Source organism: Zonotrichia leucophrys, chromosome 4A (genome assembly GCF_028769735.1).
Source record: "Zonotrichia leucophrys gambelii isolate GWCS_2022_RI chromosome 4A, RI_Zleu_2.0, whole genome shotgun sequence".
NCBI lineage: Eukaryota > Metazoa > Chordata > Aves > Passeriformes > Passerellidae > Zonotrichia > Zonotrichia leucophrys.
Window position 1 is genome coordinate 3,369,414 of NC_088174.1, and position 17,193 is coordinate 3,386,606.

The 17,193-nt window shown below is 42.6% G+C and overlaps 1 long non-coding RNA gene across 2 annotated transcripts; it reads left to right on the top strand.

Annotated features, from left to right (window-relative positions):
* The first annotated feature begins 11,225 nt into the window (after positions 1 to 11,225).
* LOC135447784 (uncharacterized) lies at positions 11,226 to 16,856 on the top strand. 2 transcript variants are annotated; one of them, XR_010440318.1, is made up of 4 exons: positions 11,226 to 11,349; positions 13,394 to 13,643; positions 15,891 to 16,027; positions 16,735 to 16,856. It is a non-coding gene; the product is annotated as an uncharacterized LOC135447784 (long non-coding RNA). The 2 variants fall into 2 exon arrangements; XR_010440317.1 differs by lacking the exon at positions 16,735 to 16,856 and adding an exon at positions 16,115 to 16,622.
* Positions 16,857 to 17,193: the final 337 nt, after the last annotated feature.

The window sequence follows — 17,193 nt, forward strand, 5'->3', positions numbered from 1 at the left end:
AACCCTCCTGGTTAAATTCTGTGCCTTTCTGTTGAGCACTCTGAGCGAACAGCTCACAATTTCAAACCCATTTTCCCTGCATATACAGCGAGATAAAATATCATATTAATGGCTGGCATCGCTGTTGAAGCTGAGAGTCAGCAAAGTGACTTTAAAATACACTGAACTGGGCCTTTGTGAGCTCAGGACACTGAATTTGTTCTCTCTGTGCCTGCTTTGGGCATCAATCAGATATTTCTGCACCAGAAAGGAGCACAGAGGGACAAACAGCCAAGCACCCCCTCAACCTCCATCCTGAAAAAGTCTTAAACTTTTTTTAAAAAACTGATTGAATCAGTTAGCAGCGCTGTTTGGGGAGTTTCAGCCATTCCCCCAGCTGCTCTTTATCCGCCCTCTGGCTGGGGCTGTGGGTGTGGGAGGAATGCAGGATTGGGCGCTTATCTCCCCATCCTGGCCCTGCTCGGGAGAGGGGATTTGCCTGGAAAAGGTTGCCAGGGGAAGCTCAGCTGCTGCACTGATAGGCATTGATGGGAAATAAAATTTTTGTGTCGTTTAGATTTGTCCTAAGCCCGCATGGTAGAACTAAAACGAGACATTGTCTTAATTTCACTAAAAATAAAACCTCTAGCAAGTTTTTCATACTTTTCATTAAACAGAAAAGGCAATTTATGTGTAGTAAAATATACTGAAGACAAGAAAAGATAATGGGAATTAAAGTCTGTTTGGCTTAATTTCACTAAAAATTAAATCTCTACCAAGTTTTTCACACTTTTCATTAAACAGAAAAGGCAATTTATGTGTTTTATGTGTAGTAAAGTATACTGAAGACAAGGAAAGGTAATGAGAATTAAATTTTGTCAGTGTTCCCTCAGAAATTTCTGCATATTTTCACATGCACCTTGTTTAGCAAGACAGCTGTACCTGGGTGACAGCTGGGAGCCTACCCAGAGGTTATCACTTGTTGCTTCTGGCACTAATGGTGAAGATTTTGATCTCTGTTATATATTTTGGCATGGAAAAACTAGTTCTGCAAAGGTGTGGCTGAAATCAAAATTTACTGTAGGTTTCACTTCTAAGGGCCGCTGGTGTGGCAGGATTAGAGCTGCAGAGTCACGCGGGATAACTCTGCACAACCACCAAAAGCACCTCTTACATGGGAGAATTACAGCAGCAGGTTGTTTCAGGAAAGAAGGGGGGGAAAGTGCCTTAAAAATTGCTGTTATTTAAAATTTAAATTGAAAAAACCTCTTGTTGAAGTGGGGGTTTATTCCTTAAATTGATTTTTTTTTTCCCCCAGAGCAGTAAAGCTGTGCTATAGCAGTTGTTGACTGATGTGTGGAAGGGGTGAAAAGTGTTTTTTGCCATTTATTCAGATAAAGAAGCCCTGCCAGTGTCCCAGTGAGCACAGAGAGCTACATGGTGGGGCAATGAAGAGTGGCAAGAAACAGCATTGCTTTTTGTTGTGGGAGAAAATTGAGACCACAGCTTTTTTTAAAATTTCAAACAATTTCTCAATCCTGTAATAGCTCCGGACACCCTTGTTCATGGCATAGCAAAGCTCAGCTGCAGTGTGAGGTTGGCTCAGAACAGAACTCATGGAGTACAGCTGTGTTTCACCCTTTTTGGGTGAATTTTCTGCATTTTTGAGGTGGAGCTGGGGGATGGCAGAGTGCCCCATCAGTGGCAGGGCAGGGGGTGGCATCCTGCACCAGATCATCATCTGCATTCAGATCTCAACTGGCCCTGCTTGCCCACTCGCATTCCAGCCGGGAATGACCCCAAAGTACCGGGAATGACCCCAAAGTGCGGGGCAGACACCGATCATCCCTGTCCCTGCCGGTGCCCTGGGTCCCTGCGGTCCTACAGCATACCTGGGCAACGATCAGAGATCCCGGCGATTAGAAATGGGTGATTCTGCATAGAATTACAGATTATGCAGACAGAAATTCACAGCCCGACTGCACAAACAGAGGGTGGCTTCATGCACAGAAGGTGACTTAGCTTAGGGCTCTACTGAACAACTTGTGATAAATTTCATTTTATTAATATTCTGTGACAGACTATCTTTTTGGGTGCATTTTTTTCCCTTTATTTTTTTGGTTTTGTTTTTGATTTTTGTTCCACTCCACTCCCAGAATATAGTAATTCAATTGCTTTCACTAAGTTTTTTTTGTTTTGTTTTTGGTTTCGTTATGCTTTTCCTTGAGAATTTGGCAACTGATTGAGGCACCCCAGAGCTGATTGATGTAATTTAAAAATTCATCTTAAAATATCTTTACCTTGAACCACAAGGCTGAACTGGAGCAGCATTGTTTATGATTAAAAAACCTTAAATTACATAAATATTAAATTAACCGTGCTTGGCTTCAAAAAATCTTTAAAGTTGGGTTTGTATTTTTTCATCATTTTTTATGTCCTCTAAACAGTGACATTTCTGCAGAAAGTGAAATTCAGGTATTTTAATGAAAAATATGAAGGCGGTATTATGCAGTGACAGTTTAAGTGAGGAATAATTGCAATTAATATAGAAATATTGAGTATGTGCGCCGATTCTTTGTGATGCCAAGCAACAGATCCAACTCATAACCTCACTGGCAGCTGACCCAGGGCAGTTTGGGGCAGGAGTGCTTTGGGAACCCCTCCTGGGCAGCTTGGCCACACGCTGCACAATCCTTTGGCTGTTTTCCTGCCCCTCTGTCACAATTACCTGTTGCCTGAAGCTGAACTGCAGCAGAGCTCCCGAAGTGCTGCAATTCACAGCCGGGCTCATTAGCATGACCCATCATTAGCGCTGCTTTAGCGCTCCCAGCCCGGGAGATTTCCATCTCCGCAGCTTCCCCGGCTGAATCCAGTGAGAATTGTGCACCGGGGACTCACAGCACCTTTTCCAGGCCCTAAATGAACGGCACAGAATGTCAATATTTAGAACTTGAAGCAGCAGAGAATATGAACATTTGTGCTGAAAAAAAAAGAGTGGGGTGCAGATCTGATTTAATGCCTGCTTGTTGTAAAGTCACAAGGACACAAAATTGTCATTTTGAGTGTCACAGGACACAAGTGACACTGTTGAGTAAGGGATGGAATGAAAGACTCAAGTCTTCAGGTGGATCAGAAGGCTCTGTTTATGAAAGTAGTGTGTCTTTTATAACGTGACTCGCTAAGGTGATCCTTGATTGGTGTCAAAGTAGAAATATCTAATGCTATTGGTGAAGTATGAATGTGTGAAGAACCATAACTATAAACAATGGTTACAGAAACAGAGATAATAATTGTTTGAATTATTATTCTGATCCACCTGAAGACTCGAGTCTTTCTTTCTGTCCCTGATGCTGTTGAGTCAGAGACAGAAAGAAAGATTCGAGTCTTCAGGTGGATCAGAAGGCTCCGTTTAATGGAAGTAGTGTGCCTTTCATAATGGGACCCACTAAGGTGATCCTTCATCGGTGTCAAAGTAGAAACATCTCACACTATTGGTGAAGTATGAATTACAGGCTGTGAAGAACCATAACTATAAACAATCGTCACTGAAAGAGAGCTAATAATTGTTTGAATTCTTTAAGATTCCCAGGCTCAGCCTGGCAGAAATTGTCTCTGTTCTCTCTTCGATTGAACTGAGAATACCCACACACAACCTTTGTGCTCTTCAGCTCTTAGGTCTTGTGGAGCGCTTTTCAAGCAGACAGTCAGTTTGGTAATTCCAATTTTAAGGAGGAGCTGAAGGAACTTTTGGAAATTCCCGAGGGGCAGCAGGGCAGGCGCCTTGTCCCCATGCGGGGCAGCCCCGGGGCAGCCGGAGCAGAGGAGTTTTCAGGCTCCAGTGCCGGTGATGGCCGTGCAGGAAGGTGCTAAAATCTCACCCTGATATGCACAAGTGCAAATCAGGACCTGAATGTGCCCGCTCGGAGGGATTTGGGGCAGGATGCGGCTGAATGGGCCGGGGCTCGCTGATGGCTGCATGATCCATGGCTGCAGGGCACCGCTCCCAGCGCACCCACCCACCCTGCCGAGGGGCATTGCCGAGGGAAAAGGATTTCACTTGCCCGAAAAATGAGGCTCCAGGCCTCAGCTCACGGCTGGGGTACCCACTTCTCACCCCCGAGGGTGGCACTGGAGAGTTCCAGGGGCTATTAATGAGCAAACAGAATTTTCTGCCACGCAGGCTAGGCTAGGAGAACTCAGGTTTTGAGGAGGCTTTCGTATTAATAGTATATTTAGAGGGCATCCTGATTGAACAATCCCAGCAGCTTGGGAGGGTGTCCGTGCTGCCGCAAGGGCACTGTAGAAGGAAAAGGATTTACCTTGCCAGAAAAATGAGGCTCAAGGGCTCAGCTCATGGCTGGGGTACCCATTTCCCACTCAGAGCCCACTGGAGAGCTCCAGGGGCTATTAATGAGCAAGCAGAATAATTAATTTCTGCCACGCAGAAACGTGGCTGGGAAAACTCAGGTTTTGAGGATTTTCTCAACACAGCGATGCCTCCTGCTGTGCCACAGTTTAAAAATGAAATTTCGCACAGGCACGAGAAAAACAGAACAGAACCCCTCAAAAACGATCTGATTGCCATAACAAGTCAAGTTGTAAGATTGATGCAAACAGTAAAAAATAAGTAGCAAAATTTCTAAAAGTGATGTGGAAAAGGGTGATGGGGCTGTCTAGAAGCAGAGGCTGTAATTCTGATTGTAGCATGGCACCAGATAGGTGAGCAAAGGACTCAGTGTGCGCAAATAATAGCAAAGGTGGAAACTTTTTCTATTATTTATATTATTTTTATGTATTTATAACTTTTTTTTTAAGTTCAACTGAAAATTTTAACCCGTTTTTGGTCAGTGTGGGTGTCCTGCCTGATCTCCAGCAGTACGTTTAGGACTTCTCACAAGTACTTCATTTCTAGAGGATCAGTTATATCTGATTCAAATGAATTTGTCTTCTCTCCCCACACTCCCCCAATTTTTACCTTAATTTCTTATCTTTGGCGTTCAGTGACAACGCTGGCCGTTCAAAATAAGTGTTTATGGGTGTGAAACAGGGTGTTGGTGGCCTTATTTTAGCAGAGCCCTAAATCACGGGGCACCATCAGCAGGTGAGGGCTCAGCCCATCACTTTTAGCAGCTATTTTGTGTCCGTGCACGCTCATTTCCAGTCAGGCCACTTCATATCGCCAGCACTGTTCTCTCCCAATTAGATGTTTAAATTAACCCTTCATTAAGGCGACAGGAGGTGATAGGGACACGTTTCTCTGCAATGAATACAGATCAGGGGAATGTTCTGCACCTCCCATTGTTTGGATGCTGGGCTGGAGATACCTGCTCCAGAGGCTTGGAAAAAACCTGCTCTGAGAGTTTCCATCTTCAAAGGATCTGGGATCACATCTAAAATCTGTTTTCTCAGGGTCATACACAAACATGTAACTGGAGAGTAACAATTTGGATTGCTGGAAGAAGAGCATATGGGCAAAACTGAAATATCCTGCAGAGTATTTAGCATGAGGTAACACCTCATTTCTCATGGTGACTTTGGGCACAGTTTTTACCTATCTCTGCCAAGGACAAAAATTTTCCTTTGCATTTGGGTTGGTACATACTGAATTGGCATTTTTGCAATGCACTAATTAATTTCTTTATTTTTTTCTCTCTTTTTTTTTTTTTTTTTCTTTCAGGTGATAGTAAATTGAAAGAAGTTTGATTTTTTTTTAATTATTTTTTAGGTCCTGTGCAGAGATGTGTGTAAATTGACCCAAAACACAGCAACTTAACTTGGAGATCATTGCACACGTTGGGCAGTATGAGCCCAAGCATGAAGGAATGAGATCTTCCTGCCAAGTGCTTGGCTGGCATTTTGTTAATTATATAGCTATTTTATAGGCTTAATGCTCATGCCATGGCAGTGCCCTGAGACCTTGGGGTACGGTTTCCTGCTAAATCTGCAGCCAAAGGTGCTGCTTCTGTTATGGACCAGGCCTGAAGCTCTTTTGGTCACCTAGATTAAGATTCTGAGGCTGCTGACTATGAGTTTTCTTCCAGAATATTTTTTTTTTTCAGCTGGATTAACTCTTGCAAGTTGCCAGTGCAAAGAGGAGAGTGGTTGTGAGCAAGGAATGTGGCGTGAAGTGTTTTGGTGTAGCAAAGATTTAAAGCAGTGAAACGCTGCCTGTAGGTGTGGCTGGGGATTTTGTGATACTCTGCTTCAGAGAAACTTGTAAGAGAAAAAAGGGATTTAAATAATTTTATATCAACGTATGTGCTGGCCAGTTTTTCCAGACAAGCAGAATACTTTTCATTCACCTTAATTTTATTTTTTAAAAATATTTTTCTGTGCCTTTTTCTGTTGCTTTGGGATATGAGCGCAGTAGGGACAGGAAAATGCATAAATATTTTCAGTACTGGGGCTAAGCACAGTCCTTACTGAAAACAGGTCTCTCCTATCTGAGTTAACATCGTTTTTTTTACTTTTTCAGGATATTAAATAATTAGTTTTTAGCAGACAGTTCTGTTTTCAAAGTCTCTCAGGGTTTAAATAGCTTTTGAAGAAATTAATTCTGTTTATTTATTTTATCAAGTCTTTTTCCCATAGTAAAATATGCTATTTTCAAATATATATTTCTCAAATTTGAAAAATATATTTCTCAAACATAAGGCTTCCTCTCCCCGTTTAAATACATTGAAAAACAGACTTGTATTCATTGCTGTTGTATTCAGAACAGCAGAGTTTTAAATTCTTCACCCAAACCAGCACTAATGTCTGCTGGCAATACAGGACTCTGCTCTTGTCACAGTTTTTCATCCATCTGGGTGAACTTCCATGCAAAAGCATGGGCTGATCCCCACAAGAAAATGCAGTGATGGGCAGCTCTGAATTGCTGTGAGAGCTGAAAACTTTGTCCCTTCTTTCTCCTTCCAAAGGTTGGAGGTGGTGGCTGCAATCTCCAAAGGAGGAGAACGGCTTGGGAGGGGACAAATCAGAGACAAGTTCCCCTAATGTATTGGAAATTATGAATGGTGTGAGTTACATGAGCTCTTAGCTCCATTTTCAGGGAGCCAGAGAGTGGCTGGGTTGGGAGAGACAATAAAACCATCCCTGAGCAGGGACTTCTCCTCCACACCAGGTTTCTCAGAGCCCAGTGCAGCCTGGCCTTTGTACCTCTAAAATCTGCTTTATCTGTGCCTCTGATCTGCTGGGCTGGACATTTCCACTGGGCTGCCTGATTTTTGCAAACTGCTTTTTAAAACTGTGTAAGGGATTGATTTTGGAGCCCTCCAGTTGCTGCCGCCCCGCTGGAGTGGGTTCAGCACCTCTCCAGACAAGAAAAAGGACAAAGCACCTTTCCCTCAGTATGTGATGGGCAGGGCAGATTTGAGCTCCTTGTATCTAGATTTGCTCTTGAATTACCAGAAAATTGCAGAAAGGGGATGCCTGGGTGTAATTTCTCTGCTTTAATGAATTCAGCTTGCTCTGTGATAATTTCAAAATCACAAAACCAAATTTTCTCCAGGATTTTTTGAAGAATTGGGGTTTATTTTTGTGCAAACCACATCATGGGAAATGCCAGCCTGCAGGAGTTAGATAAGTCACCAAGGTTACTTGTAAGAATAAAGGTAAATAATTTCAGACCCTATTACTGTGTTATGTTAAAGTAAAATAACACTTGGGCTGCAACAACAGAAAAAATATCTGAAAAATATTTAAATCTTGAATTATTTTGAGAGTTCTTCGAAGAGTGACAGTGCTGTGGTGGTATTTCTCTAGATGAAGAGGGGAAATGATGAAGTTCCTCTAGCAAAGGCAAAGTGATTTGTCACTCTGTTTCCTGGTTTTTACTCAGTGTAGTGGTGATATTCCAGCTGGGAACTTCTTCTGAAACACACTGTATTGTGTCAAAGGGTGTCTCAAGGCAGCAGCACTGAGAAAACCACTTCTTCATGGCTGCTTTAGGGTTAAAAGTAGCCAAGTTCTGAAATTTGTGTGTTGCTGATAATTTTTGGGCTATAATCTATATAATTACAGATAAATTTATTATTAGTTGAGGGAAATCTAACTGGAAATGAAACATCATCCAGCACATGTTTAGCTCTGGTAATTTATTTTATGAAATGAGAGAATTGTGAGGTTGCATTATCAGCTTCATGGATTCCATATTGTGTCATTTATTGATTAGGTGCCATTGCTAATTTGTCATTTTTTTCATAATTTTGTCCTAAAGCGTTACCGTTAGCCAAATTTGTCAAGTGGACTCATGTGACCAGACATGCTGTCAGTTCAGACATTTAGACACAGTGTTGATGCACAAAATCAAGGTGTAATAATTGTTAGAATACACATTGCATTTTTCCACAGGGGCAACAAGAAGTCTCACTGAAACGTATCTGAGCCATTTTTGAAAAGCTGCTTTTTTAAAAAGACAATCATGTACTTACCAATAGCATAAAAATGATATTCTCAAAATCTATTTCAGGAGCAAGGATCACCTCGAAGTACTTGAATTCCTTTTTCTGTGTTCTCTGGGAAATACTGTGTGCGTGGAGGTGAGAACTGCCCAAAGGTGCTGCTTACATTTATTTGTTTGGTGTTGTGGGTGTCTCTGGGTCTGGATTGAAGGCACTTGAGAGGGTAGTTCATGTTGGGACTCAGGTGTTTATTGTTTCTTATCAGTAAAACAGTCTCACTATTGTGAGTTCTGCAGCTTTTCATTAGAAAGCACAAAATGGCCAACAATCTCTTGGTACAAGGTCTTTTAAGACTAAACTCTCCAATTAAGAACTGACACCTGGATTATTTTCCCTTTTAACCCAATAACTGATCCCACAGAGCCCACAATGGGACTTTTCTGCCCAATTACAAAATGCCACCCAAACCCATGGAGAAGAAGGAAGAAGAAGCATGAAGAAGAAACCCAGGATGACACCCTGTGCCCTCCATCTTGCTTCCATCCACAACATACTAAAATCCCAAAATCTCAATTTCTCACCAAGTGATTCACCTACACTGCTCTCTATAATCTATTTCACACTTTTGTGGATTCCAGTTTATCTTGAAGTCTGGGAAACTTTCTCCATGGATGAGGGGCAAAGTCAGTGCTGCCCTGGGGGGTCAGAGCACCCCAGAGCAGACAGAAAAATATTCCCAATGCCCTGGGTTTGCACAGGGGGGATTCCTACAGCAGCAGAGTCATCCAGGAGCAATCACACTCTCATTTAACCTGGCTCCTGAAAAACCCAACCCTGGTGGTGTGGTTTAACCCCAGCTGACCACCCAGCCCCACTGGTCAGTCCCTGTCCCCTGGTGGGATGGGGAGACTATTTTGTGTAGCTGGAGCCATGCTGATAATTGTACAGCTGGTTAACAACTAATGGCTTCACGGAGCCAAAATGTAACAAATCTGAGAGGAGGTTTTTTCCTGGGAGTAATGCTGCAGTGAGCTTTCCATGGATGGCTCAGAAGTTTCAATTGTGGATAGGAAATAAGTAGAGGTTTCCAGATGTTCAAGGTCTTGGTTCACTGCCACAAATCATTTCTGAGGGGTCATGTTGTGGGGTAAGGTAGAGAGAGACACTGCCTCACTGGGTGCTCCCTTTTCTCTTCATCTTTCCAGTATTTGCAACTGTTTGATTCTAATAATCAAAACCCAATAATTTAGAGCCAACAGTGATTTCATTGATTTATCAGCCTACAGTGATTTCAAGTGACAGCAAGTATGAACTCTGACCCACAGGAAAACCCCATTGGTGTCTTGCAGAAATGGTCAGCATGGTAATGAAATATTCCGGTGAGCAAAGAGCTCCTGCTGGCTCTTGGGGAGTGTCCATGTAAAAACTTCACTTGGTGGAGGATGCTGAATGTGAATTGGGATAGCTGAAATTCTGCAGAGCAGAGCCATGCAGGCTGAAGCTTGTCACCATCATATTTTCTGGAAAAAATCCCTTTGCCCCGGATTCTTCTCCTGGGAATCTGAGAAGCCTCAGAGAAAAAGGAAAGCCATTCTTATCTCATTTGCTTCTCCTGTGTTTTGCTGCTTTGGAATGTATTTGGAGATTGTTTATCCAACAGGTGATTGTTTCATTGGTTTCATGTGAATTGTTTTTACTTAATGGCCAGTCAGGGCTGAGGGGTGTCAGGGCTCTAGAAGGAGTCATGAGTTTTCATTAGTATCCTTCTAGCCTTCTTTCTCCATTCATTAGTATAGTTTGGTATTCTTTAATATAATATAGTATCCTAAAATAATAAATTAGTCTTCTAAGAGCATGAAGTCAGATTCATTGTTCCTTCCTTCGACAGGGGTCTCAGAAACTACAATAAAAATTGAGAAAGTAGATCCTTAGTTTTGAAGAACTGCATGAGCAGATTCACAGTTCCAAAGTGGACTCAAACCAGAAGTGCTTGCACCAGAAGTGGTGCTGGAATAATTATCGTGCACTTAGCTCCTAGGCTTTCCAGAAAAACCTTCCCATGGCCATTTATTAACCAATAATAAGAAAAATGTGTTTGCTGAGGCTGGGATCAGAGCTGGGCTCTGTGCAGAGCTGCTCCAGGCTGAGCTGTGATGCTCTCACAGTTTGGGGCTGTGCAGGCTGCCTGAGCTGGGTCTACCCAAACTTTTTGCAGTGTCAGGACCTGGCTGGGCTGAGGGCTGGGTGTTTGCAGGGCTTGTGCCCACCTGAGCCATGGCGCTGGGTGCCAGTGACCACACAAGCTGCTGGCAGGGCTCAGCCAGCAGGACAGAGCTCCTACACAGCTGGAAATCCATCGATATCTGTGAGTGGGCTGCAGGTGAGGAGATCACCCAGGGGTTTGTGTGGGGGTGAGGCGGGACAGATGTGCAGTCCTTGTGTGCCTGAGGAATTGGTTTGTGCCCAGCAGCATCACCCAGTGCTGTTGTTGCTCCCCTCCCTGATTCCTCATTGTTACCTTGCATAACTCCAGCTCCTAAGGAAGGCTGGGAGGCTGACACAGTGAATAGATCATTACCTGTAATAATCAGCAATTTAGAAATTTGCCTCTAAGGAAAGTGTTTGGCTGTCTTGTTTGTTGAGGGGGGGAAAAAAAGACAAAGTGATAATTTCTGTAATTGGAAATCTCTTTTCATCCAGGCTAAGGGCACTTTCACACTGAAATCACTGTCATTTAATTCTCACAGCATCTTTGTAATTTGTTGTGGGTTTAATTGCTGTTTAGATGAAACATTGCAGAGCAAAACAATCAAGTTCACTTTTTTTTTCTTTATTTTTCCTCTTAGATTGCTCGCAGTAAAATGCAAATAGGAAATATGGAATGAATAGGAAACTTTGAAGCAAACCCGCTGAGATTATGTGGAACTTAATGCAAAGCAGCAAAGAGTCAACAGTAATAAATGATTATGTAAGGATTATTAAATCTTAATTTAGTATTCACACAGCCCACATTCACAATTTTTTTTATCTAATTGGCCAGTGTTCTGTGACTGTGAGGCAAAAATGATGATCCAAACTCATAGCTGTTCTGATAAATGGAGATATCATTAGCAATATGAAGTAGGTGATCATGACTTCTCTCTTTTTCATAAATTACACTAAATAACCATAATGCTGCAATTTAGCGGTCCAAAGTTCATCCTATTCAGCAGGCCATCCATAGTCAACAGTTTAAAGAAAGGGGACCTGCTGAGAAAATGGTGGTCTAATCAGATGCCATAAAATCTGGCTGATCAGATGAGCCCCATTTTCTTTTTTTGTAAGGAGATCCTAATGAAGCAGAGCATTGAGGGGATTCACAACTTTTGTTCCTCCATTTGATTATTCAGGTTGGCTGCACCAAGTTCTAAACTAAGCAAGCGGGGTCTAATCCTCTGGGCTGTTTGCATACACGCTGTGTTTTACAGGAGACTTATTAAATCCCACTTTGCCAGCCCCCAAATTGTGTGGGACTTATCTCCAGTGCAAATGATCAAAACACCCAGAGATGCAGCAAATCAAACCCAGCAATCGAAGAGGAATCTGCTATTATTGTCTGCTCCCTGCCTGCTGGCTAATTTACCAAGCATGGCAAAAATGAAAAGTACTTCACACTGCACTTCATGAATATCTAAAGTGCTGCAGAGGAGAGGGGATGCTGGCTGCCTGCTCAGCCAGAGGTTAAACTTCCAAAGTTTGGGCCTGTCCTTGGTTATAACTAAACCCTGCAATGTCATTTGAAGGAATAAAAGTTCAGCAGTAGACCCCTTTCAGGCCCGTTGGGGCAGCTTTGATTTGGCTGCCGAAAATAACTGCTGCCTAAAAAAAAACCCCTTTCTTTTTTAGAAAAATTCATGGTGCTTTCACTTTTACTTGCATTTAAATGGGAAAATCCCTCAATTTTTTCCTTCCTTTTAGCTACTGTGTATTCTTGGTGTCTTTGTATGCTGCCCATGGCTGGGAATTGCTCCCTCACAGAAAATGTGGGGCTGGATGGCAGCAGCCTGATGGAGAGCTCAGTGCAGTCAATATTTTGATGAAGTCTGAGCCTGCCAGGCCTGCTTTGAGAGGTGGTGAGTGAGCTCCTGCCCTCGCCAGTGATGGAACGAGCCTCAGAGCCCCCATTTACTGTCACAGCGAGTCAGAAAATTGGAAAATTGCTGCAAGAAACCTCCCAGATGTGGTTTCTCATCCTCTTTACAGATCATTGCTGCAAGACTTGGAGAGGACTGCTTGTCAGAAGAGCTAAACACAAACAAGCCCTGGTTTTGTGTAAACAGGGCAAAGGTGTAATGAGCCAAATATGCTCCTGGGATATATATTTATCATATATATATAAATATATATTAAAATATATATTTTTGATGGCCTCTGCTGAGGGTTTTTTTCTGATTACAGATGCAGCAGGTTCCCTTTGCAGCCTTAGACAAGAAGGGAATTCCTGCAGGAATCCCAACTCCAGTGGTGTGCTAAACAAAAGGGGTGTGTGCTGCCTGCCATGCTGCTGCTCCAAATAAATCCCCACTGCTGATAAATCCCCCACTGCCCAAGGAAAGCTCAAGCTGCTGTTTTAGTTGGGACCACTTTTCCTGTGCCTTGGTTTGGTTTGTCCCATCGAAGAAGTTTATTTCTATCAAATATCTCTCAAATCTACCAAATATCTCTGTGTTTTAACTGCCTCCTGACACCTGTAAGCACTTTTGCACATGAGCACATTAATTCACACCGAGCTCTATGCCAAACTGAGCTCACTGCCTTGGACATTCCAAGCCATTCAGAATACTCATTGGCTTTTTTTTTTTTTCAATTTCTACAGCATTTCTTCCAATTTCAAACCCTTAAAGAGCAGTTTCTGTTCGTGCTTTCACCCTGTAACATGCCTTGCTTTAATTTTCTGCACTGGTTGTTGGGAAGTCAAAATTCTTGTCTCACTTTGGCTTCTTTAACCATTGTTTCATCAGATCCTTTTCCAGATTCCTGGAGATTCTCCCCTGCAAGCAGCTGTCCTTTGCTCACCCCCTGCAAGCTCAGCTTGTCCCAAAGCTCTGCTGTTGCCTTTGACAGGTCCTTGGCTGTGCAGTGCCCTCCCCACAGCTGCAGAACCATCTCTGTGCTCACCTGTCCTGCATTGATGGCTCCAAAACTCCAAAACAAGAAAACAGAGGGAAACAATGGGAATCACTGATGTTTACCTGCCTTGGTTTCCCACAGCCTCACCTGCAGGTATCTGAGTTTTAGGGAACCCCACCCACATATTTGGCTTTTCTCAGGGTTCAGTGTCTCCAGTACAAGGTGCTCCCAGGCATTTATAACTTTGCAGAGATCACCACTGCGGCATTCATATTTTCTGAAAAAAAATTCCTTCACCCAGGATTTTTCCCCTGGGAAGCTGAGAAGCATCAGAGAAAAGGAAAACAATTCTTATCTCATTTGCTTCTCCTGTGTTTTGCTTGTCTGGAATGTATTTGGAGATTTTTTATCTAACTGATGATTGTTTCGTTGGTTTCTGCTGTGAATTATTTTGATTTATTGGCCAGTCAGGACCAAGCTGTGTCACGAATTTTCATTATTATCTTTTTAGCATACTGTAAGTATCCTTTCTGTATTCTTTAGTATAGTTTAGTAGAGTATTCTTGAATATAAAATAATATCATAAAATAATAAATTAGCCTTCTGAGAACATGGATGCATCATTCAGATTCATCATTCCTTCCTTCATTAGGGCACCCCACAAATACAACACATCACTGCCCTGGTTCAGCAGCAGAGCCGTTCTCAGGAGCATCCCCAGGTTAGTTTCAGGTTAACCCAGCTGGGAGTGTTTAAACCCTTCCAGGGAACCTGGTTTGCTCTGGCTGGAGCATCTTTGGAGGCAAATGTGTGCTGTGGGGCTGAGGGGTGCTGACCTTTGGCAGATGGTGTTGCAGAGATGCTCGGGGGCAGGCTGATGAGCAGGAGCCTTTTCCATAAAATTGTCATGTAGAGCATGATTTTCTGCCTGGATATGTTTACACCACCAAAAGAATATTTTTTTTTTAATTTTCCAGTATAGTTTGCCACTGCTGCGTAAGTGATTGTGTCCTCACCACGAAAATCACTAAAATTTGTATGGCAAAATTCTACTTTTAAAATTCCCTCTGCAAAAGAAAGCACAGATTGCCAGACTCTTGAGGCAGAAGCTGTTTTCTACTCTATGCACACTGATTAGATCTGTAAACTTTCTGAGGATTGTAGACATTGAGGTCATAAAAATAATTAATAATGTTGACTAATCTACTCTTTAGCTGTGCAGGAGAAGTAAATCTTCAACAAATAATATTCTTAAAAAGCAGTTAAGAGCCAGGCTGTGTGTATATATAACAGAAAGAGAAACTGTTAATTCTCAGTAGTGTGATTTTTTGTGGGGAAGGAGGGGAGCTAAGTGAAAGGGAAATGATCAACAACTGTATTTTGAGGGCAGGAGATTGCTCTGATCTGTACTATTCATTTTTTGGGACTCTAGCATAGCAGGGATTTGTTAGCTCACACAGAATTTGGTTGAAACATGCTCAGTACTTTGTGTGTGCCTGATTGTCAAAACCCTGAGATTGGTGGGTTGCTAATCCCAGTGACACCACCCCTGCACCAGAGCCAAGTGTTTTGGAAGAAATCGCTTCCTTTGCCACCTTTTCTCATCCCAAAAATGGTGAAATGGGCCATTTGTGAGCAGCTGAGTTTCTGCTCCTTCCCCTCTGCTGTACCCACAGACGGTGCTCAGAGGGAATTCTCATCACATTTCTCTGCAATGGTTGTGGTCACCTGAAATAGTTTCAAGCACCAGGATATCACAGATTATTTTGTAATTACCAGGATCTCCAGGGCACTGAGATTTGCTCAGCCATCTGATTTATGTTACTAAAACACAGCTGTTTAATGGTATTGAAATATTCCTAAATTTTATCAGGTCAGATTACAGGTGTTGGGATGGAAAAGCTTGTATCATCCTCTGTTTGCTTCGCACATCTCCCCTTGAACAAATAAAATATCCCAACAGTTCCTAGTGTCAAACCAAGGTTGATGAATGACTTCCAGGCCCTGGTTACATCACAGAGTGCTGGATTGCCTGATCTCCCCCCACTCCTGCTTTTTGCATGTTCAGCCCTTTAAAACATCAATGTTCTGTCTCTAATTTGAACAAACCAGGCCCAGAGCTGTGAGAGGGGGATCAGGGGCTCCTCATCCTCATCCCTGCGCCCAAATAAGCTGTCCTGAGCCTGTGCCAGTGGTCAGGGTTAACCATTCCCCAGGCTCCCAATTGCCCTTTCCTCATTTCCTCAGACCTGAATGTTCTAACCCAAGCAGCTGGACTGGCCTGTGGCTGCCTGTCTGCTCTACATCAAAGGACATAACGATTTTTTAACTAAAAATGATTTTTTTTTTTAACTAAAGGACATCATGATTTTCAAACTTTAAAAAAAAATTTCTTTGCAGGTCAGGTGCTGCTGTGCTGCTTGAGCATCCAGACACAGCCAGGAAAATATGTGAGGCTGCTTAAGAGACTTCTACAGGAGATTCTGCTGTTGATAAGTTGGAAAGAACAACCCAGGCATTAAGATATTACTTCCAAGGTAAAATATTTTCCCTCCTGTGATGGTATATACTCGGGGTTTTATTTTTATTTTTATTTTTTTTCTCTTTTAAAAAAACCAACCCAGCAATGCAACACCACAAAAGCGACCCACACACGTTCAGGCCTCCGCAGGTTTAGACTGATGTTTTACTTGAAATAACACTTTATTGATGTTTGGGATCCCCCAATTTCCAAGAAGAAAAGCTGATTATCTTGGGAGGCAGCCTTATGGAGAGGAGCAGACCCCCCCCAGCCTTCCGCTCCAGCCTGGATCAATGCAGGGAAGTGCTCTTTGATGGACTTTCAGGCCCTGTGATCTCCCAGCCCTGCGGGTTTAAAGGATGAGCATATCAATCCAGGAGCACTGAACTGCATTTCCATTGCATCGGGGCTCCTCCTCCCGCCTTTGTCCCGACAAACTCGGCTCCTCCTACTTTTGTCACTATTCTTTCATGCTTTGTTTAGCAAACACAAAAAAAGCTTTGTTTTGTTGCTGGGTCTTTTTTAAGCTTTGCATAAAACAGTTTAAAGTGCCGTAATGCTGTGTACCTGTGATCACCTTCAGGGTCAAAATCAGTTTACAACAGATTAACCTATTTATCTTCCCCCCCTCACCTCATCCCTGGCTTATGATTTGCACAAATACAAATTTGTTGTTCGGATGAGCACAGTCTTCCTACTTTATTCTGAACTCTGACTTTGCAGGAATCTCTAACTCTGCGGATTTCCCTGGGAACAGTTTTCTAGAAGGCAGCACATGTGTGCCTGCCTTTCTTTCCTGCCGTTGTCCTGCTGTGTTTCAGCATTCTGAGCAAGAAGAAAACTGGTCACATGGGATATGTACAAGTTTGGGTAGCATTGGTGCAGTTATTTTGCTTAGTTAGCATTAAAAATGTGTGTGCTTAGTTTTATTTTTTTAATTAGTTGTGAGGCTTACAAATACAGTGTTATAGATTCTATTTCTGTGTTATAGATGCTATTCTATCTCCCTCTAAAACAAACCAAAAAAAATCCCATTCTCTGTGATATTTCCCCATCTGCCCACTGCTTTGGGGTGGGTCAGACCTAAGTCTTGGAGTGAGAAATGCTCACTGAGCACTGCACTTCTTTAATAGTGAGGATCAGTGAAATAACTCAGGAGCAGAACAGATTCTGCATTACCTG